Genomic DNA, 22,209 nt, shown 5'->3' with positions numbered 1-22,209 from the left:
CTCCAACAAGACAGGAGGACTTTTGCTGAAGTGCTAGAGCATCTTTCAGGCACACCGAAGGCAGGCATCTTCCTATAAAATGTGGCAGATGCAAAAGGAGGCTTAAGGTGGAGCTACCAGGAAAAAGAGGGAATTACTATCACCAACTCCCATCTCCTTGTACTGCTGCTGCTGACAACACCCTTACTCAGAACGAGAGGAGAGGGCTTTTTGTGAAGCAAAACGAAGCAAGGCTGCAAGGAATGGCTGCTTTTCTCCTTCCTGGCAGCCAGCCTGCCTGTCTTTCTTGGCTCTTGATTCACTGCCATCTCCTTTTAACAATTCTTATTTGCGAGGCCGCCCAGATGTTGCCTTCATCCCTGATGGAGCCAAGGAGCAGTGAGGAAGCTCAGGACTTGCTCGCCCCCCATCTCTGAGGCTGTGTGTGCCAGCGTCCCCCCTTTCTTCCACCTACACTCTGCCCCCCCAATCTCTCTCCAAGATGCTGTGGAAGTTGAGGTTTCCCCCCTCCCACACATCCAAATGTATACACACCTGCAGATGCTTGCAGAAGGGGCAGGTGTGCATGTGCATGCGTGCACTGATCTGTCTTCTGCTCCACTCTCATTCCCCAAGCGCATGCCAACCAAGTCATCAGTTCTGATGATCATCCCAAGGCTTAAAAGCACTAACCCCCCTACTCAATCTATCCACTCTTTTGTCTTCACAATCTAGCATCTCCACAACTACCACATTGCTGCTTCTTTATTATTATTATTTAAAGCTCAGTAGGTTGGCTGAGGCTGGGGTCCACATACTGCAGCTGAAATGTATTTATTTAATTATTATTGCATTTATATCCCACCTTTCCTCCAAGTTGCTCAAGGTGGTGCACATAGTCTCCCCCTTTTCATTTACTCCTTATACCAACCCTGTGAGACAGGTCAGGCTGAGAGACTGTGTCTAGCCCAAGGTCACCCAGTGGGCTTCATGGCTGGGTGGGGATTTGAACCTGGATCTTAGTCCAACACTGTAACCCACTGGTGTTGGGAGACAGGACTGTACATCTTCAGACTATGTATGTGTGTGTGTGGGGATACCAATCTGATGAACCTTTGCATTAAGAAATGAGCAACGCCTCCCTGTCTGCAGGGAGCATTTTATGGAAAGGAATATCTGGAGATGTGATTTTGCACACACCATTTTTTCAATTAACAGAGGTTAAAATTACAATTAGCATAGGGGGGGTCATTAAATTTTTTGAGCTTATAAAGAGGGTCCCATACTCAAAAAGGTTGGAAACCACTGTTCTAGAGGTAACCCTAGTGCTAACACAAAAAGTTGGTTGAATACCACCCAGTATCTGGATCCTCCCATGGAGAGCCAGTGTGGTGTAGTGGTTAGAGTGTTGGACTACAACCTGGGAGACGAGGGTTTGAATCCCCACACAGTCATGAAACTCACTGGGTGACCTTGGGGCAGTCACTGCCTCTCAGCCTCAGAGGAAGGCAATGGTAAACCACCTCTGAATACCACTTACCATGAAAATACTATTCATAGGGTTGCTAAGTCAGAATCGACTTGAAGGCAGTCCACTTCCGTCTGGATCCTCCCAAAGAAGAGCTTTTATGGATTGATGTGTGTAATTTTGTTTATTCTTTGGCCTATGTGTGTTCATTAGAAGATACCTCTTTCCCATGCACCTGAAGTTGTACTTTTCCCTTTGTAAAATGGCTCACAGGCCATAGATTGTCCAAGAGACTTGCACTTTGAGGCAGCAATCCTAGGCACTCTTACTTAGGAGTCAGTCCCACTAAACTCAGGGCAATTAACTTCTGAGTAAACTTGTATAGGATCAGGCTGTAAGGCAACTAATTATTACAAAACTGGCTGATTCTTTTAGACATAATCTGCCTTTCATGTTCACTTCTGGCAGACGGGGTTATCCATTGTGTCAGTATCCACATGGGAGTATTTATTGTGCTATAGAAGAAGAACAACAGTCTTAGCCTTTGGACTGGATGGTCACTGATAGTATTAGAGATTATTTCGAACTGAGCTCCATAGCAATGCACAACTATAAAGTTGCTGTTTCAGGGTATAGCCAAATGGAATGCAGCCATGATTGTTCATTAGCAAATAAAAGCACTTCCCATGAGATAACCATTACAGGGAGGCCTGTTGGAGCAGATAGTCAGATGTGTTAATTATCTCCTGCCTCCCAGGACTATCCCATCTTCTGGTGACATACCTAGTATCTACCATAACCCTGAAAAGATGATTTCTCAGAATGTCACTGTAAAGGCTGTAAGATAGCTTCTGGTCAGAAGCCATCTGGCACGCTAACCAAGTTTCCACTCCATGTGTTACAGCAACAGGACAGAACAGTATATATAAACCATCCATCACTCACAAAACCAATATGCTTTAGAAAAAGATCAGCATAAAGTTGCTGGGAGATAGTAGAATGTCTGGCGCTGCTTGTGGCTGCTTGCTTTCCTAGTACATGTGGTTCTTTCCCAGAACACCACACCCTGGTTTATGATATCCCTTATGTAATCAGCTATGGTATTAAAGTAATCACTGCTTTCAGGGTGATGGTAGCTCAGAAATGAAAGCCTCTGATCCCAGCCCAGGTGGGCCCTCTCTAATTACGCTGTGTAGCACTCTAAAAAGAAAGGAAAGAAAAAAAGCCTGGGGGAGTTATCTAGGAGCTTCCCTACCTATTGTTAGCACATTCAATTGCTGAATTTTTTCACCAGTTTCAGTGGGTTGCTCCCTACCCTCTTGCAGCTCAGTGGAGATTTGGCACAGCAGCTGGACAGCTGTTGCAAGAGCTCACCTTTGTTTTTCACCTAATTTTGCAATAAAGCAAATGAGGAAGCTTTCTAAACTGAACATTATAACACAAAGAGGAAAGCATATGAAATGCAACTCAAGATGTGGTGGATTATGTAAATGCCTCATAAATGGTTCTGTTGAATACGTTATCTCTCCCCCCCCCACCCTGCCTTCTCCTTCAGCTACTGCAGAGTTCTACTACTGTGAGATTGTCAAAAACACTGTAACGTGTTAATTCAGATCAAGTCTGATCCTAAGGATGACAGTGGCAGTTGACAATCCAAGCTGTGGGGGAGGGAGTTACGGTAATTTCTTAAGAACACACGGTACCTTAAATCTGTGGCATATAATTCCATGTGGGAGTGTTGAACAAATTGCTGTCAGCTTTGGTTCCACATCTGTGAAATGGGAATCATAGTGACTTACCTCACATAACTGTTGTGACAATAGTTAAACAACAGACTGTAGAACAAAGTAATTAATGACAGCCATAAACTGAAGCGTCATGTGAATATGCTCTTGATAGCTTCAACCGCTTTTGTTTAGATAGGAAGCAGTCTGAGTTGTTCAGCTATTTGAAATGTCATAGGAACATAGGAAGCTGTGTTATACCAAGTCAGACCATTGGTACATTTAGCTCAGTATTGTGAACACTGAGTGGCAGCAGCTCTCCAGGGTTACAAAGGGGGGATATTCCCAGCCCTATCTGGAGATGCTGGGGATTGTACCTGGGACCTTCTGAATGCAAAGCTATGGTTTTTTGGATTCTCTTGGAAGCCAAGGAGATGGCATATAGAAAATAATTCAAAAAGATTGTGTCTGAAATTGGATGAAGAAAGACTGAGCCTATGCAATCCTATGGAGATGCCTATAAGACAAAATATTGCAAAAGATGCAGATATATGAACCACTCTCTAGCTTTGAGTTGCCTTTTATCTTTCTTTGCTGTATCAGCAAGACAAGAATTTGTGCCTGTTCTGAATGTAGCTTTGAAAATCCTTTCTTTTTTTACATGTGACTGTGTGCCTGTTCTTTAAAAACAAACAAAAACCTACTGTCAGCAATCTGCCTCCATGTTCAGGCCAATCAGCATGAATTTCTCTCTCAAATTCTTTCACAAACAATGAACCACTTGGTGCCAGTCACAGTGTGTAGGTTTGCAGGTTGAGACTGCTTATGCTTCAAACACAGTCCTCCTCTGCTGTTTGAACACAAAAGAACACTTTCATCTTTCCTTGAGGAGCACAAGATGCTGAAGTATAGCTACCAAGCCTAATAAATTACAAGGTCATTCATATCCTTCTACTTAAGGACTATTCATGAGAAGACCTGGCTCAGACACGTTGTTGATAATTTTCCTGGCTCGCTGCTCTGTTCTCTACCTGTCTGGGCTCTGCTACTTTTATCAGCATTATATAATGAACATGGCTTTCCAGAAAAGAAGTTTATGGAAGGAAAAGAGATAAAATAGTGTGGCTAAGTGCTGTAGGCCTCACTTTCAAATCGGTATCCTTGGAACTCAGTAGCAAGGTCAATCTTTCCTGCCAAACTGTCTATATACCCGCCTCAGCTTCTATATATAAATCTTACCACTGGTACCTTAGTCGCTCATTATGTGACAGAGCAAATGACATATCTACACTTAAAATGGTGTTGTACAATATGTTTTGTGCTCTCTACCATGACCATCAACTATCACCTCTGGGCATAAATCAAGATAAAATGGGTTTTTTTTAACAAAAACAAAATTGGGGGCTCCTGGCCAGAAGGATATAAATTTAACAAATAAATAAAATTTTATGTAAGATGGCCAGATGCAAAAAGGGGACAGGGTTCCTGCACCTTTCATACTTATGTAGAAGAAGGAATTTCAGCAGGTCTAGCTTGTCATGTAAGCACAACTGTTGAAATTCCCTCTCCTACACAACTATTAAAGATGCAGGAGCCTTGGCCCATTCTGCATCTGGTCATCCTATTCCCTATCTATCTATGCCTCCCCTCCTCCCCCCCCCCGCCAAGCTGGGTTCCTATACCATTGCGGGACAGGCAAGATTCTATAGCTTTCCTCATCAATGCAGGTGGAAGCTGTACCCCTTGAATTTCTGCCTGCTCCAGCCTCTTAGGGGCACATGAACCCTGCTATTATTGGTCACTGCCATGAAATGTTTCATATGGTGAATTCTGCAAGCAAGAATAATGGCACAGTGCCCAATTAAGTTGTCTACTATAACTGCCTAATAATAAATCTCTTGGTTTCCTCATCTCCCTTGTTTGGCAATTGTTCTTCCTTTAACTATCCTTGATTTACAATCTGCTCCTGGGACTACTCCCAGGGGCTTGAAAATCTCAGAACTACATTTCTCTGCAGTCTTTGCATCTCATCCTGCTTTTTCTCATTTATATTGGAATAGGGTTGCCAACTTTGTAACAGCCCCTATAGTTGTCCCTTCCCTTCAGACTAGGATGGGGGGCCTGTGGTCCTCCAGATGTCTTTGGATTATAGCTCCCATCATCCCTACTGGCCATGCTGACAGGCTGATGGGAGCCAGAGTCGAACAACAAGTGAAGGGCCACAGGTTCCCTATCCCTGATTTAAACAACTGTTTGAGCTATAGCCGTTAAGCAGGTGATCACGTTTAACTCAATGGTATTAAAAACTTTTGCTAAATTTTGCAGATGAAACCTTAAAGGCTAGGGTTGAGAGAGTAAACCCCACAGTGGAAGATGAAAATAGTCAGTGCTCAGTTGCTAGAATGATATACTTATCTCCCCTTTTACATATGTGGTACTGCAGTCATCCAAAATATCAATCTAGGCATGGCTCTGGCAAATTTTCCACATTGCAGTGGGGCAGAAATTGGAGCTCTATTGACAGTAATAGAGAGTTTCAGTTTTTTTGGCTGCTTCATTGCTGTCCGCTGTCAAATAGCTTCACATTTTCCTGCTGTCGACATAAACATTTTGTAACAGGAAGACCTATGCCTCCCCCACCTAGCAGCAAAGGAAACTGATTTGAGCTGTTTACACAGTTTCCTACATATTTTATCCTAGGTTTGGGCTCACATTCAGAAAAGCACTTTGCACTTCTTTCTTGGTCCAAAGTATTCACTTCTATGTATACAAAGCAACAAATATTGAAAATTACTGAGTCATATCTTAATTATGTCTTACTTCAGATAACACTGAGAATTATCCCCTGCTACAAAGTAATGGTTTCATTCACAATTGCCAAACAAATGTTTTTTTTTTTAAAAAGCATTTCTCATCTCAAATAGTAATGTTTCTCAGTAGTCAAAAAATCTAAAATGTAGACACGAATGCATATTTAGTTTTAATTTTTTACAATGTTCTGTTTATTATGAAAGTGCTTCCTTACGTTTCTAAACACATTTTAATTGGAACACACTTCTAAATAAATGGGTTTAGCACTGAAGTGTTCCAGTTGCATAGCAAACCTTGGAAATCCCAGTTAATTTATTTCACACTCCAAGTAGACAATTAAGTTCTCTCCCAACCCCCAATCACACTAAAAGAGAAATGATCACAATTTATTATGGGAGGGTGGAGTGTTTTATGGTAATCCTTCCCTTTCCCACAGTGTTTTCACTCTGGTTCTTCATGTTTCATTTGATCAGATTCCACTTTCATGTTATTTCACAGGGAAATCTACAGTAATTTTGGGATTAATTTTATGTGCCTGATTCATGCAAACATATCAATTAAAAAAGACAGCACTGTATGGGCTTTGCCCAGAAAGCCCTTAGCTATGTGAATGTTTGACTAAGGAGATGAGTGTATTTTTCCTTTCACTTGTAGGATCTGTTAATAACAGGGTCGCATGAGTGACAACATAGTTTTCCAGTTGTTCCTGTTGGGGAACAATGAGGGGTAGGGATGAACTGGAGGTAAAAGGAGATTGCTTTTTGTCATAAGTTTACATTGTAGATATGAGGTAGCTGCAGAATGTCCTTTGTCGTATGACAGTGAAAAGGGTCAACCTACCATAGCAACAGCAGCAAAAGCAGGTTCCTTCTGCTTGACCTCGCTAAAGGAAAAGCTTTAAAAAAAACTCTCATTGAAATTAATTCAAAGGGAGACAACCCCTGGTTTTTAACAAAGTTTAGATCAGGCTCTGAAAAACAACTGTCTATTTGAAAATTCTTCTTCCCACAAGTATAAACCGTTATAGACATTTTTACTCCATAAAACAATATTTCAGTGTGATTTTTTTTTTTGTCAGAAAAGGGTTTTTTTTAAGTGCCATGGATTTCAAAATGCTTAGTGAGGTGTAATCAAACAACAGATGCTTTGAGAGCCAGTGTAGTAGTAGTGTTTTACAGTGCAATCCAAACCCCGGGCAACCAGTGGAAGGTGTGATGGAAAGTCCACGGGATCCACTTCTTGCTTGGGATCCATTGGCCTGGCTGAAAGCTGGCTCTGTTGGGGGCTGTGTGCACGAGCAGGAAGGAAGCAGCCATCTCCCACTAGTTGGCCTCCCGGGGAGTAAGCGCTCCCCGTAGATGCCCATCACAATATTTTACTCCACCAGCCTTTTGCCCAGTGGAGATTTCGGCTAGATTGGGACCTGGGTGAGGGCTCCTAACGCCAGGAGGATCTCACGTAAGCCCCACCTGTGGATCCTCCCCACCATGCCCCCGGAATGCCCCTTTTTGGGGCTTCCACTGTCTTCTGCTGGCTCTCCGTCCACCGGGCTGGCTGTCCCTGGCGAAGCCCCGAGTAAGTTGGCAGGGTACTGGCAGTGTTGCGGTTCAGCCGTGGCTGAGCCATGCTGGGGGTTTCTGCTGGCAGAACCCAGCAGCGCCGGGAGTCTGCCAGGTCTGCCAGGGGTCCACTGCATCCAGTTCGGCAGAAGTATGACGTGGATTGCACCCTTAGAGTGGCTGGATTGGAAATGGGAAGACCCAGGGTCAAATCTCCCTCTGCCTTGAACCTCACTGGGTGACCTTGGCTGTGTACACACCATACATTTAAAGCAGTGATTCCCAACGTGGGCGGTAGCGCCCCCCTGGGGGGCATTACAGCCTTTAAGGGGGGCGTTGGCGTGACTACAAACTTTAGGGGGTGTTTGGGTTCATTAGGGGGGCGTTGACTTTGGCGGTCTGATGCGACAGTTGAAGCATTCAAGTTTAATTTTATTTAATACACAAATCATTAATTTTTAAACTGTTTTGTCCCCAGTTAGAATGTATTTAAGAGTCTCAATTCATGGAAATAACACTATAAATAGTGTGTGCTCTCTAGTAAAGAAATTCTGAATAGCGGCCAGTGTCATATCAAGGAATGGGGATATTAGCCATGCCTCGGCACTAGGTAATGTTCCGATGCTGTCTTGAGGGATGTTGGAACCAATCACGAGAGAGTTGTTGGAAGATTCAGGACAGACAAAAGGAAGTATTTCTTTACTCAGCGCATAGTTAAACTATGGAATTTGCTCCCACAAGATGCGGTAATGGCCACCAGCTTGGATGGCTTTAAAAGAAGATTAGACAAATTCATGGAGGACAGGGCTATCAATGGCTACTAGCCATGATGGCTGTGCTCTGCCACCCTAGTCAGAGGCAGCATGCTTCTGAAAACCAGTTGCCGGAAGCCTCAGGAGGGGAGAGTGTTCTTGCACTCGGGTCCTGCTTGCAGGCTTCCCCCAGGCACCTGGTTGGCCACTGTGAGAACAGGATGCTGGACTAGATGGGCCACTGACCTGATCCAGCAGGCTCTTCTTATGTTCTTATGAGTGTTTGATAAGCTGGGTGTATTGGTGGAGGATGCATTCTTCCAACGAATGAGTGCCGTGTGCAAACGGGTGACGCGGACAGTCATTTGCTGGTTTTCTTCAGGAATGGGACACGCTTGCTACCTGTTGTTTCTGTGATGTTTACTTTTCTATAACTATGTATGTATATTAATAAATCATACTAGAATTCAATGTGTAATCTAGGTGCAATAAAAAGGCATGATAAAAACAATCAGTAATAATAACTGAAAATACCTTTTATGCATTACTCATATTTTAAGGGAAGAATAGGAAGCATTGGCATATACTTAATCTGAGGGGGGCATTGGGCACAAAAAGATTTTGCAAAGGGGAGTTGGGTTGAAAAAGGTTGGGTAACACTGATTTAAAGCATCCACACCCTTCCTGAATCCTGGGAGTTGCCGTTTGTTAAGGATGTAGGGAATTATAACTCTGGGAGAGTAAACTACAGTTCCCAGGATTCTTTGGGGAGAAAATGTGCTTTAAATGTAAGCTGTGTATGCAGCCCTATTCATAATTTTACAGTCTGCCCTTCCTCATTCGTTAGTTGTGAGGATGAAATTGGGGGGAGGGGAATCATATATGTTATTATTTATTTCTTGTTATTTTCTGACATTTATTTCCTGCCTATTTTTGTCATGGAACCCAAGATTAGCTGTTAGCCTCCATCTCCTATCAGCCTCAGGCGGAATGGCCAATAGTCAGGAGTCAGGGAGCTGGAGTCCAATAACAAAATTCAACGGGATCTTGATACGTTGAAGCATTGGGCTGAAAACAACAGAAGGAAATTTAACCACAATAAGTGCACATTTCTACACCTAGGAAAAAAGAAACCAAATGTGCAGTTTTAACACAGGGGATACTAGGCTCAGCAATACTTCACGCGAGAAGGTTCTTGGAACTGCTGTTGAACACAAGCTAAATATGAGCCAACAGTGCAATATGACTGCAAAAAGGCAAATGCTATTTTAGGTTGCATTAACAGAAGTATAGTTTCCAAATCTATTCAGCGCTGGTTAGGCCTCAACTTGAGTACTGTGTCCAGTTCTGGAAAATGCATTTTAAGAAGGATGCAGATAAACTGGAACAGGTTCAGAGCAGGGCAACAAGGATGATCAGGGGAATGGAAACAAAGCCCTATGAGGAGAGACTGAAAAAACTAGGCATGTTTAGCCTTCAGAAGAGAAGAATGGGAGGACATATGATAGCACTCTTCAAGTACCTAAGAGATTGCCACACAGAGGAGGACCAGGATCTCTTCTTGATCATCCCAGAGTGCAGGACACAGAATAATGGGCTTAAGTTGCAGGAAGCCAGATTTCAACTGTGCATCAGGAAATACTTTCTGTTAGAGCAGTATGACAATGGAGTCAATTACCTAGGGAGGTGGTGAACTCTCCAACACTGGAGGCATTCAAGAGGCGGCTAGATAGGCACCTGTCAGGTATGCTTTAATTTGGATTCCTGCATTGAGCAGGGGGTTGGACTCGATGGCCTTATAGGCCCCTTCCAACTCTACTATTCTATGATTCTATGAATATTTGAAGGTTCACAGGTTCCCATCCCCCAAGGTCTTGTAGCCATCAGACTACTACTGTTGCCTAATGGCAGAAAGCCTCAAAACTTGAGCCACAAATAACATTTGGCATAACTTCAGCCCATCCCTAGAGAAGTTTAGACAGTGGAACCCTGAAGAGAAAAACAAAGCAAAGCTGGGGAAATTCTATAGACTCAGGAATTTGCTGTTGCCCTTGCAAACTGACAGTGGAATGTTCCAGCTTTTCTGCTAGTAATCACACTGATCCCACAGTAATCACCGCATACTGACAAAGGCTACATTAGACTGCATTATAGCTCAGACAAGTTTGTCTTGCTTTCTGGAAATGATTTTTTTCCACAGACATGATTTTCAATTGCTTATGGTGGTAAACTATTTAATACCTTTATCTAAGTCATGGGTAGCAAGTTCACTGACATTAGGAAATAGGAGCTTTACGCATACCATGGACTGCAAAAAAGACAAATAATTGGGTGTTAGAACAAATTAAACCAGAACTATCATTAGAAGCTAAAATGATGAAACTAAGGTTATCATACTTTGGACACATTATGAGAAGACCTGATTCACTAGAAAAAACAATAGCGCTGGGAAAAACAGAAGGGAGTAGAAGAAGAGGAAGGCCAAACAAGATGGATTAATTCCATAAAGGAACCACAGACCTGAACTTACAAGATCTGAACAGGGTAGTTCATGACAGATGCTATTGGATGTCTCTGATTTGTAGGGTCGTAATCGACTTGAAGGCACACAACAACAACAACAGTAGAATTTATTCTAATGTTAACTTAATACCAGGCTAATACACTGTTTCTTATTGAAGCCACTGGTTATGTTTCCCTCAGTTCTGTGTTTTATCTGACCAAGAAAAGTAGCCAAGCCATACCAGTAATGAAGTTGTTGGAAATGTTGTGCAACTAGAGCTGATTATATACACTGTTGATGGAACTGCCCTGAAGCTAAGAGATACTGGCAAGAAATAATATCCAACTTAAGATCTGTTTTGAAATATCTGGTTCAGAAAGACCCCAAAATATTTCTGCTTACATATTTAGAAAATGTAGTACCGAAAGGGGGGAGGATTGTTATTTCATATGATAGTGATGGTACAGATCCTATGTGCAAAATACTGGAACAAAATAAGAAATTCCCCATTGGAGAGAATGGTATGTCAGATTACTTTGTTTATTTGAACGGGACTGGACACAGTGTATAGAACTTTGGAATAGTAAGCAGGTGAGAATTAATTATAACAGTTTCTTCATTTTATGAAGTGTGATTATGATGACTTTTAAGGTAAACATTTTCTCATTCTGCTTCAATGTTGCCTATTTACTGTTTTCCCCGTCATAATTTTTTATCAGTAAGAGCTAGATGATTTTGTGTCCGTGTGTGTGTGTGTGTGTGTGTGTGTAATTTTGTGTTTATATATGTATAAAATAAGAAAGGTAGCCAAGCAAAAAGTTTTAATTTGGCAGCCACTGAAACTATCTTTAAAGGCTGTTAAACAATAGGCAAAATTAAAGACACCTGGTAAATTTGTGTTGTCAAAGTTAAAAAAAGTTGACAACTCTAAGTGAAATAATTGGAAATACTTTCAAACCGTGATGGTTTATTCCAGTTCTATTATAAACAGACGTATATGAATACTGGATGCACATCTAGGTGGTCTGATTGGGAACATACGAGTTTTGTGCAGGCACAATGGCAAGAAATATGCTGATTTTATAGGGAGAATAGATGACCGATAGCTATGTATACAGTGATGTAATCCATGGATCGTATAATACTTTTCAAAAGTTAGAAAATGATGACATGCATACAGCTACACCAGCTGTTTGGAAAGGCCTTGCACCTTCCTTTGAATCATCACATGCTTCCCTTGTTTGAGACACATTGTTGGACAAGATATGGCTAATGTTATTTGGCAATTCCTGTATTTCTCTCCAAGCCAGTAGGATTTTTATACAGTTCAGACAAAGACCTGGGCCATTGACCTACCAATATTACAGCTTACGTTCATGGCCATGAAAGCTTGCAGGAAAAGTATATATGGTAAAAAAAGGTAAAGGTGTCCCCGCACTTATAGTGAGAGTCGTCTCCGACTCTTAGAGTGACGTCTTGCGACGTTTACTAGGCAGACCGTATATATGGGGTGGGATTGCCAGTTCCTGGTAGTTCTACATTTTGTTGAAATTTGCTTCTTCATGACACTTCAGCTGGCAGGGAGACCTGAAATGGTTCAGGAGTTTTCTTAGCAGCTCCCCCCTTGCAATCTCTACATTCCAGCTGGAGGTGTGGTTGTTGTGAAGGGTTATCTTCCAGACACCTTCTCCTGCACAACATTGCTTACCATTGCAACAATGCTTCCAGCACAAAGAGAGTGAAAAGGCCAGTATCCAGATGCTTTTGATTTTTCTAACCCCAATTTAGGGGAAATAGAGTCAGACATTCCTCATAACATTGTGAATGACACTGATTCATTCCCCCTCCACCCAATAAAGTGATCTATGAATGATTATGAACTTGATCTCCATACCTGTTCCAGAAAATATTCAATATGGGAACATAGGAAGCTGCCTTAATTCCACTCCATCTAGCTCATCACACTGACTAGCATGAACTCTCCAGGATTTCAGACTGGGTTCTCACTAGGGATGGGTGAGTATTTCGATTCAGTTTGCATTTCAAGCAGAATTTTTCAAATTTGCAATTTCTGAAACAATATGAGAATTGAAACACAGCCATCCTTTGAAATTTGCCTTTATTAGATTTTTGGGATGCAACATTTACAAAAATGCATATATTAGGGGAAAGTGTGCATAAAATGAATATATGAGCGAAAATAACATGCAAAAAGGTATGAAATGATGCGCAATGGCTTGCAAAAATGTGTACCTTTGTCAAAACTGCCTACAAAAATGTGTTTATTTGGAGAAATTCGCACTAAAATGGTGGAGAATTTTCATGAGGGTTTTTTTTTTTTAAATTGCAGATCGCTGTAGAAATGTAAAGAACTGAATTTAACATTGGAAAAATGAGAAACTGAGAGAACTGAAACAGGCAGATCTTTCCATCCCTAGTTCTCATCTAGAGCTACCTGGAGATGCTGGGGATTAGACCTGGGACCTTCTACATGCAAAGCAGAAGCTCTGCCACTGAGCTACGGCCCTTCCCCAAAGGGGAACAATTTGTTTGGTGTGTTATGTTGCATGATTAGTTAGGCCCTGTGTCTTCACCAGCTGCACAGCAAGATACTTAAGAGATGAAGCTTACGCCTCTGCTACTGCATACTTATGCTAGGAAAGTTTTACATTTCAGCCTCTATACAGCCATTATTTTAAATTTGGTACTGTATGTTCTTTAAAATGTGTATGTTGTTTTGAGATTTTTTCTGGAGCGAGAAACAAATGAATAAAATAATAATAAAATATTACAAAAGCAGGAACCCTTCCAGAAAAGTGAAGACAAATTGGGGTTATGGTGTCCATCACACAGCAAAGGGAAGCATCAAAGTTTGGAAAGTTTGGTGGTGGACAGATTAAGATGGTCCACCTCCAAACACTAATGGAATCCACCAGATTTCTGAATGCCCTGGGGGAGTTTCCAGTAGATAAAGCCAGTGACCCTGTTGAAGCCCTTGTCATGTTGTGGAACAGCCAGATGTGTCGGGCTCCTGACATGGTTGCCCCTGAGTGCCCTCTCTGGCACTGTGGAACCCGGTTTGCATCTTGGTACACCTGTGAACTAAGGGCAATGAAACAGGCTGGACAATGGCTAGAATGCAAGGTGTGCTGTGGGCATGAGTAGAACATCATAACTGTGCCAACTGTGTGGCGGTGAGGGCGGCAAAGAAGGCCCACTTCTCTGCCACCATTGCATCCTCAAATAGCTGTCCAGTGGAGCTTTTTTGTATTGTCAGGAGTCTATTGACATCAACTCCAGGAAATGGAGTTTTAGAAGCTTTGGAGGCCCACTCTTAATTGTTTGCAAGGCACTTGAGGGTAAATTTGCCCAACTCAGTAGCAACCTTGTTGCCCCGTCCACATCTACTGTAGTCCCCAGTGAGATGTCTAGTGCAACGTCTGCTGCAACTTCTTGGGATTGGTTTCAGTTGATGTGGACAAGGTGCTTGTGACAATGCAGCCAGTAACATGTCCTCTTGACCCTTACCCTTCTTGGCTTATTAAACCTTGCCGATGGGGTATGACCGAGTGGATTTAGGGTGTGATCAATATGTCTTTGTGGGAGGGAGTGATCCCAGCCGCCCTGACAGAGGTGGTGATCTGACCGCTCCTGAAAAAGCCCACCCTGGACCCATTAGTTTGTGACAACTACCACCTGGTTGCAAATACTCAATTTTAGGGAAAGTGATTGAGAGGCTTGTGGTGCAGCAATTGCAAGTACTTTTGGATGAAACAGACTATCTTGACCCATTCCAATCTGAGTTCAGGCCTGGTTATGGGACTGAACTGGCCTTGGTCCCATGGTGGATGATCTTTATTGGGAGAAGGACGGGGGAGAAGGACGGGATCTTACTTGATCTCTCAGTGGCTTTTGATACCACTGACCATAGTATCCTTCTGAACCGACTTGGTGAGATGGGTATCGGAGGCACTGTTTTACAGTGGTTCCGATCTTACCTCCAGGATTGTTTTCAGTTAATAGCATTGGGTGATTGTCTTTCACCCCCTGGCAGTTGTGCTATGGGGTGCCACTGTTGGTCAGTGACGCAGGCTGTGAGACTCACAGACAAGGTTTTTTGCAGAGAGAGAGAAACCTGAAGCAGAAGGGTTAAGCTGTGAGAACAGAGTTCCAGACTCTTATAAGGCCTGTCTTATTCCTGTTCTAAACGGCTCTTGAATTCAAACCACGTCTGACCTACACACGCACTCGCCAACAGCCACAGGGTACCATATTGTCCCCAATGCTGTTTAACATCTATATGAAGTCTTTGGGAGCGGTCATCAGGAGATTTGGGGCAAGGTGTCAGCAGTACGCTGTGATACCCAACTCTGTTTCTTTGTAACATCTGAATCGGGAGAGGCCATGTAAGCCTTGGACCACTGCCTGGACTTTGTGGTGGGCTGGATGAGGGCCAATACATTGAGTCTGCACCGTAGCAAGATGGAGATGCTATGGTTTGGTGATTCCCAAGTTTGGATAATTGGTCAATTGCCTGCTTTGAATGGGGTTGTACTCCCTCTGAAAGAGCAGGTTCGTAGTTTGGGGATGCTCCTGGATCCATCTTTGTCACTAGAGGCCCAGGTGACCTCAATGGTTAGGAGTGCCTTTTACCAGCTTTGGCTGGTAAGACATCTGCAGCTGTTTATGCACCGGGATAGCCTGACCATGGTTGTCCATGTACTGGTAACCTTCAGGTTGCATTAATGTAATGCACTCTATGTGGGGCTGCCCTTGAGATTGGTCCAGAAACTGCAGCTCACTGGAACTGGGTATCACCAACATATTACCCTGCTACTGAAAGAATTGCACTGGCTGCCCATTACCTACTGGGCCAAATGAAAGGTTCTGGTTTTGGTGTACAAAGCACTATGCAGCTTAGGACTGGAATGCCTGACAGATCGTCTTATCAGGAGCTCTGTTCCGCACAACATAGGAAGCAGAACTTTAGGGTTGTGACACCAACACTTTGGAATTCTCTCCCCTTATCTGTTATATTTTCGGCACCTACTGAAGACCTTCTTCTTTCAACAAGTCTTTTAAGTAGAGACCTTATCCCAGTCTGCGTCTGTGTCGGAATGACTTTTTTAGATGTTTTTAAAGCTTTTTTTTTTTTAAGATGTTTTGTTTTAATATGTTTTTAAAGATGCTTTGTTTTACATTCTTTTGTTCTTAAGATGTTTTAAGAGTGTTTTTAGTTGCTGCCCTGGGCTCCTTCTAGGAGGAATAAAGTTCTATGGCAGACATGACAGAGGTGGGCAGACCCAGGAAGCATAAGACACTTGCATTTCCTCCTCTCTTTGGTGAAGTTTAAAAGCAGTCTGAGAACTGAATTTTTAAGCTTCAGTAACACAGCTATTTCTGTCCCTAACTGGCTCCACCTGAAAGTCTTAAGTAGTATTTCAGTCTATAAAGTAGAGATGTACTCAAGAGAGACCAGAGCTTGGAAGTAATTCATCACAAGTAATGAATTACTTGTAATTCATTACTTTTTTGAGGAGTGAGTGGGTAATTCCTTTACATTTTGATTGTAATAGAACTAGGAGTAATTTTATTACTTTTGTGGAGTAATTGTAAAGTTTCCAGCATTACTTTTGGGCGTTACTGGGGGGGGGGAAGCAGTTGAAGTCTTCTGTTTCTCTGATTTGTGGATGAAAATCATGTGCCTCAAACTGAGCTTCTGTGCAGTGTTGCTCTTCCTTCATGCTCTGTGGGTGGGTAGGAGGCGACGAGGGAGAAGGTGGAGAGTGAGATGGGGTGGAGTGGAGAAAAAAATTGTTTAAAAAATGGATGGTGGTGGTGAAGAATGGAGTGGAGGGAAAGAGGAGCCAGAGGGCAAGAACATGGATAAAGGAGAAGGAGGCAGCAGCAGAATAGAGATATAAAACTGTGGAGGTGAAAGATAACATGTGTGTGTGTGTGTGAGAGAGAGAGAGAATACTGTGTTTGCATTTGGCATACAAAGTGGCTTCCACCACCCTCTCTGGCTACTGTGCTGCATTTGCAGTATTTTAACTTTTTTGCAACTCAGGAGAAAATGTTTGCTTGGGTGAGTGTCCCTTAGTTGGTGGCAGGGCAGGGTCCAGGAGATGGTTGAGAGAGATTATGCTTGCTGGCTGAGTGTCTGTGTGTGTGTGTGTGGGTTGCACTTGGTTTGATGTGCAAAGATCTGAGTAGTAGTCTCTGCCTCCCTCCCCACCTCCCTTACCAACGGAGAGACCACCATTGCTATCTTATGGGAGGGGGAAAAGAATTATTCTACTACCTCTGTATGTGTGTGTTTATTTTTAATGTTGTTTTAGTCTACTTAGATGTGCAGCAGCCAAGGCCAGCACCTTGTAGGCATTTTTTTAAAAAAGTAACTGAAATGTAATAGCAGTTACTTTCAGAGCAATTGTAATTGTAACAGTAATTACTACTTTTAAAAAGTAATCTTCCAAGCTCTGAGAGAGACCAGTACTGTAGAGGGTTATAGTAAAACAGGTGGTTTAACACTAGTGGGGGTATGTAACAAAATACTTCCGTTCAGGCCTTGTGAGAGGGAAAAAAGTATTTTTGTTCTTGCTCTCTCAAACATTCCCCAGCTGTACTGGATGCGGGTTTCTAGACCCAAATGTAATCATTTTTATTGCTGGTTATGGTTCTAGAAAATAGAAAAGGGAAGAGCTGTCCCTCTTTTCCTCCTGAAACTTCTCTGTATATTGCAAGGAGGGGAATTTCCCTTAATTTGAGTTCTAGTTCTAACTCCCTTTTCTGAGGATATTCCTATAAATTGTATAAATTGAGCAGACCAACATCCTCTCTTTCTCCCTTCCCCCTCCTTTCCAGTTTTATCTCTCTCCCAAAGGTACCTCACACATTCCATATGAATTAAAATGTCATTGGTCCTTCTCAGGCTGTTCTGTTACAGGTTTAAACACGTTTTTCTTTTAATTTGCAAACTTACTTACTTTTGTGTGCCTATGAATTCCCCCAAAGATATAGACACCCCACATTATTTTTGGCTGTTCCCTTTTTGCTTCCAAGCTGATTGGCACTTGACCGCATGAGTTCATTAATATGCAGGGGCAGGCCTTAGTGGTACAGTGAGGTACTTTTAGATCCTAGACTTGAGATCCTGGATCCCCAGGGGTAGGGGGGAAGCTTGGAAGGCCATGTGTATTATTTCAGTTCTGAAGGACGCAATGAACACATTTATTTTTCTCCCCCACACCATTCTGTGCTTTACAACTGCTTCTATATTCCTGATATGTTAGAGCAAATCAACAACAACGACGAAACAGATTGCCAACCCTGTGGTCTTTTTTTAATGCACCTTGGACCCCTTTTGTAAAATAAGGATGGTAATCATTTCGTAACTATTGTTTTAATGTACTGAGTATCAAAAGACTTGTAGAATGCTATCATAAATAGCGATGTTCTCTGGTGAACCTTAACCCTTGTAAGATTTTAATTTACAAAAATGTGAACTTGCCTTAGCAAAACTGGAAGACTAACGTGATCACAGTAATTACAAAACACTTCACAGCGACTCTATTATTTACAGTTATCTCTATTGACTAGTAATCTTGTTGTGATTATATTTGTCCTCAAAGGCTACTGATGAATCTATTGAAAAATGTATTGATGGATCCTGAGTGGTGAATATCTTCCCCACAAAGGTGCTAAAACAATATCGTATTTACATTTGAATACTACTGTTATGGCCAGGGGAGACAGAGTAGTCACTATATAAAATTCCCCTTCCCAGGAAACAGCCTAGTATATTTTCTAGCAGCGTTGTGTTTGGCTAGATTCAGAATGACCAATAAAAATATTTCGCTGGAGGTTTTAAACCGTAAAAAACTCTAGAAAAAATCCCCAAGGGCTTGTTCGGAGCGGATTCCTGTTCTCTTTCTAGAAATCTAGGCCTTCAGCGGACAACAGGCTGAGCTAGGGTCGTCTGGGCTTGATCAGAGGGCCTCCGCTTTTTGACAGATCGAGAAAGGAGAAACTTTGAACTTGCCTTTCACATCCTTTAGCTGACCTTAACTTTCACATCCTTTCCATCTGCATGAAGATGGAAGCTAAAAGCAGCAGACGAACATCTGAACACAGAGAGGTAATAACCATATTGAAAAGAAAAAGAGGCAAGTGGAGTTCTCCAATACTTGATTGGGTCAAAATGTAGAAGGGGCCCACGTGGCATATGAAGACACAAGAAGGCTTTTCTTTAGAATAATGCTGTATGTAAAAGAGCTAGGGGAAAACCGAAATTAGTATGCTTGTTCCTATACATGCTTGCCCCAAAGCAACTGTCGGTACTCAGTGGCGCTTACTCTCAAGTACGATGCATAGCACTGATTTTTCATGTCGTGGCCAGCCGCGTAGGTATGTCAGGAGGATCCGCCACAAATGCCCTACCTCCTGAATTTAGACTTCGCCGGGATCCCAATTCTACAGGGAATCCTGCCCGTTTTATGTTATCGGCTATGCCCAGGGAAGTCCTGATTTCAGTGGGATTTGTTGTTTCTCCAGTGAACGTGCTTGGAATTGGACTCTGATTGTTCAGTACGGTATCTTTTTTCCTTCCAAGTGGCCTGGATCTGGTTGTTGGGGCGTGTATTTATTTGCATTTTGAAATGTTTTGCGTCCGTAACTATCGAAGAAAATGTCTCATTTGATTCCGTCACTGCCGAAAGCCTGGATTCCTCCGCGGAATCGGCGTGGCCCAACGGCCGCTGATCACGTGGTCCTGGTCCCATCCCTGCCTCGACGCTCGTCTACCTCCGCCTTGGCGCCTAGAGTGTGAGGAGTAGTTTGCGTGCTGGGCTCGGCTGGCTCAGCCTGGCTCGATCGAGGGGCGCGGAACGGAGCCCAAGCGGCTGAGCTGAGCGGAGCTGAGGGGCCCCGAGGGCGCGGCAGCTTGAAGAGAAGCGGGGGCCGGGCCGGGCTCGCTGGCGGGCGACGGGGGCCAAAGCCTGGCGGAAGCGGCAGCTGAGCGGCCTGGGGGCTGCCCCAGGGCTGGCCGCCTCGAGAGGGCCACGGCGGCCGCGCTCCCCCTTGCCCGGGCCGGCCCCGTATCCCGGGGCTAGGATGCGCCCGTTCGTCCCCCGGCACCGGCAGGCAGCTCCCGGCCCGGCCCGCGGCTGAGACACCCCCAACTGTGGCGAGTAAGTATTGGGGTGGAATCTCTGTCCTTCGGGGCGGCTTGCTGGTAGGATGTGGCTGGACAGGCCGCTGGGAGAGCTTTTCGGTTCGTCCTGGGCAGGTCGGTTTTCGGGTTCAGTGGCCGTCATCGTGCTTGACGGCCACTGAGGCCTGTCTGGGAAGACAGAGGGCGAACGTTGCTAGCACAAGCGAATCGTTCTTGATAAGTGGGAAGGCCCCGGGTGAGTCAATTATCGTGGGCTGATTTTCAGGTTCCTGCATTGCTCCTGATTATACTCATCCATATCTGAACCTGTTAAATCATGGGGTGTCCCCCCCATTTTTTCGTTTTGGTCTGGCGGGTGGGATTTCTACTCTCTAATTCTTTCCTCTTATTTAAGTCACTGGGGCTTCAGGTCGGTGAGCGGAGAGAGCAAATTGCGTTTTCATATCTGTCTGCGCTGCCGCCAAGTTTAAAATACAGTAAATTGAAATACATCCCTTTAAAAAAATTACTGTAGAGGTCTATTCTACTGCCAGTGCCACATTTGTTGTGGTTGTGCTATTTAAGTTATTATGATTATTTATATCTCGTCTTTATAGATATAAAACCTTCCAAAGTGGCTTACAAGAAGTATTAAACCACACTTTAAGAAACTACATTAAATAATATCAACATATTAAAAGGTGATCAGGATTTTTTCCCTACAGGTGGTAGAATAGCCTTGTGTTGGGAAGGGGGTAGCCCATAGTCCAGTCTGGAGCAGGCTTTGTGATGGTCTTTGTTCCACCTCTCTCCTGGAATCCTTCCCATAGGACGATTGGGTGGTAGATGACAGTGGGTGGGGGAAGCAGAAAGCTGCCTTATAGGGAGGCAAGCCTTTGGTACGTCTAGCTCAGTATTGAGTACAGTGGCTGACAGTTGCTCTCCAGGTTTCAGGCTGGTGTCTCTCCCATCCTATCTGGAGAGGCTGGGTCCCTGAGCTGTGGAGGGACTGCAAGAGAATTCTGTTGAGCTGTACTTGAACCATTAACAAAATTGTAATGTGTTTTAAACCAGCAATGAGCAAAAATTTATTAGCAAAGTGTTAGAAGCAATGCGACCCTATAGCAAAAGTTTTAACTGTGAGATAACTTGGAATTGCTGTTGGATTCCCCAGTAACCCCACAAGTGGACTATTAGTTTATTAGATTGTTTTGATAAATTCACATGCCCTGCATGTGTTGTGGCATTTTCTTGTTGCAGATGCTGAGTGATTGTGCCTGGAGCCAAAGCAGGTCTTTATTGGTATATTCAGAGGGTATCTGAGAAACCTCTTTAGCACTGTTAGAAGAACACAGGAATAAGTAGCAGAAGTCTATAGCTAAACTGCATCTAAAGCCTGTAAATATCTACTTTAGAAATAACTAGCCTTAGTTTGCTCCTCAATATGTAAACCAAAAGTTAACTCCTTTACCAAGTTGCTCTAATGGGGATTCTCAGAATTTATCATAGAAGTTGAAATCTGCAACTGATATAATATGGAGTAAGATGAGGTGAATGAAGATTTCAGAAACGCTGTTTTTTATTTATATTTTGTTGAATGAGGCTGATACACATGTACTTAAAGATCCACTGTAAGACCCACAAAGTACACGAGAGCTGACACAGTTGTTAGCAAGATTGCTCTGTAGACACGTTTCACATTCGCATATTCCAAGTTCTTGTGAATTAGGATCTTTAGACATTGGCAATAGTGCATCTTTGCAGATTTACCTAGTAACTTACACTCACGCAGGTCTTAAACATGGAGGTATTTATTGAGCATACACACACAGAATCAACACATATACGTTTAACGCTTAAATGGGGAGTAGCTCAGTACCAATACATATTTATTGACATCAGTGGGGATAGCTCAGTAACAACATGTGTGAGGGAATTAGCTAAATAAACCAAATTATAATGAAATTCATATACACACTCAACACACACACGAAAGAGCAAGAACAAAATGCACAAGAGAAGATGGAGGGATTGAGTTCAGCACAACTAAGGAAGGCACACTGGCCTGCCCTTTCTCTCTCTGGACTTATTTTGCAGATTAGGCCTCAGTCATGTGCAGCTGGGTAGGGAGGACCAGAAATTCACCTTTGAAGAACAGTCTCACGAACAGTCTGCAGACGAAGCAGATGTGGAGGCTACAATTTGTAGGGAAAGGACTGCCAGAAGACGGGATAGAGAGCAAGATATACCTTTCCCAGC

General features: G+C 43.1%; 1 protein-coding gene across 3 annotated transcripts in view; it reads left to right on the top strand.

Moving 5' to 3' along the window:
* Positions 1–19,595: 19,595 nt before the first annotated feature.
* Positions 19,596–22,209, top strand: part of HIPK1 (homeodomain interacting protein kinase 1) — a 51,426-nt gene continuing 48,812 nt past the window's right edge. For all 3 annotated transcript variants that reach the window (XM_061631947.1, XM_061631946.1, XM_061631944.1), the window contains exon 1: positions 19,596–19,987. The gene's annotated coding sequence lies outside the window, so the exon portion shown is untranslated. The remainder of the gene's footprint in view (positions 19,988–22,209) is intronic.

The sequence above is a fragment of the Rhineura floridana genome, chromosome 6 (assembly GCF_030035675.1).
Source record: "Rhineura floridana isolate rRhiFlo1 chromosome 6, rRhiFlo1.hap2, whole genome shotgun sequence".
NCBI lineage: Eukaryota > Metazoa > Chordata > Lepidosauria > Squamata > Rhineuridae > Rhineura > Rhineura floridana.
The sequence above is the reverse complement of the archived record's forward strand: the minus strand, read 5'-3'. Positions and strand labels throughout refer to the sequence as shown.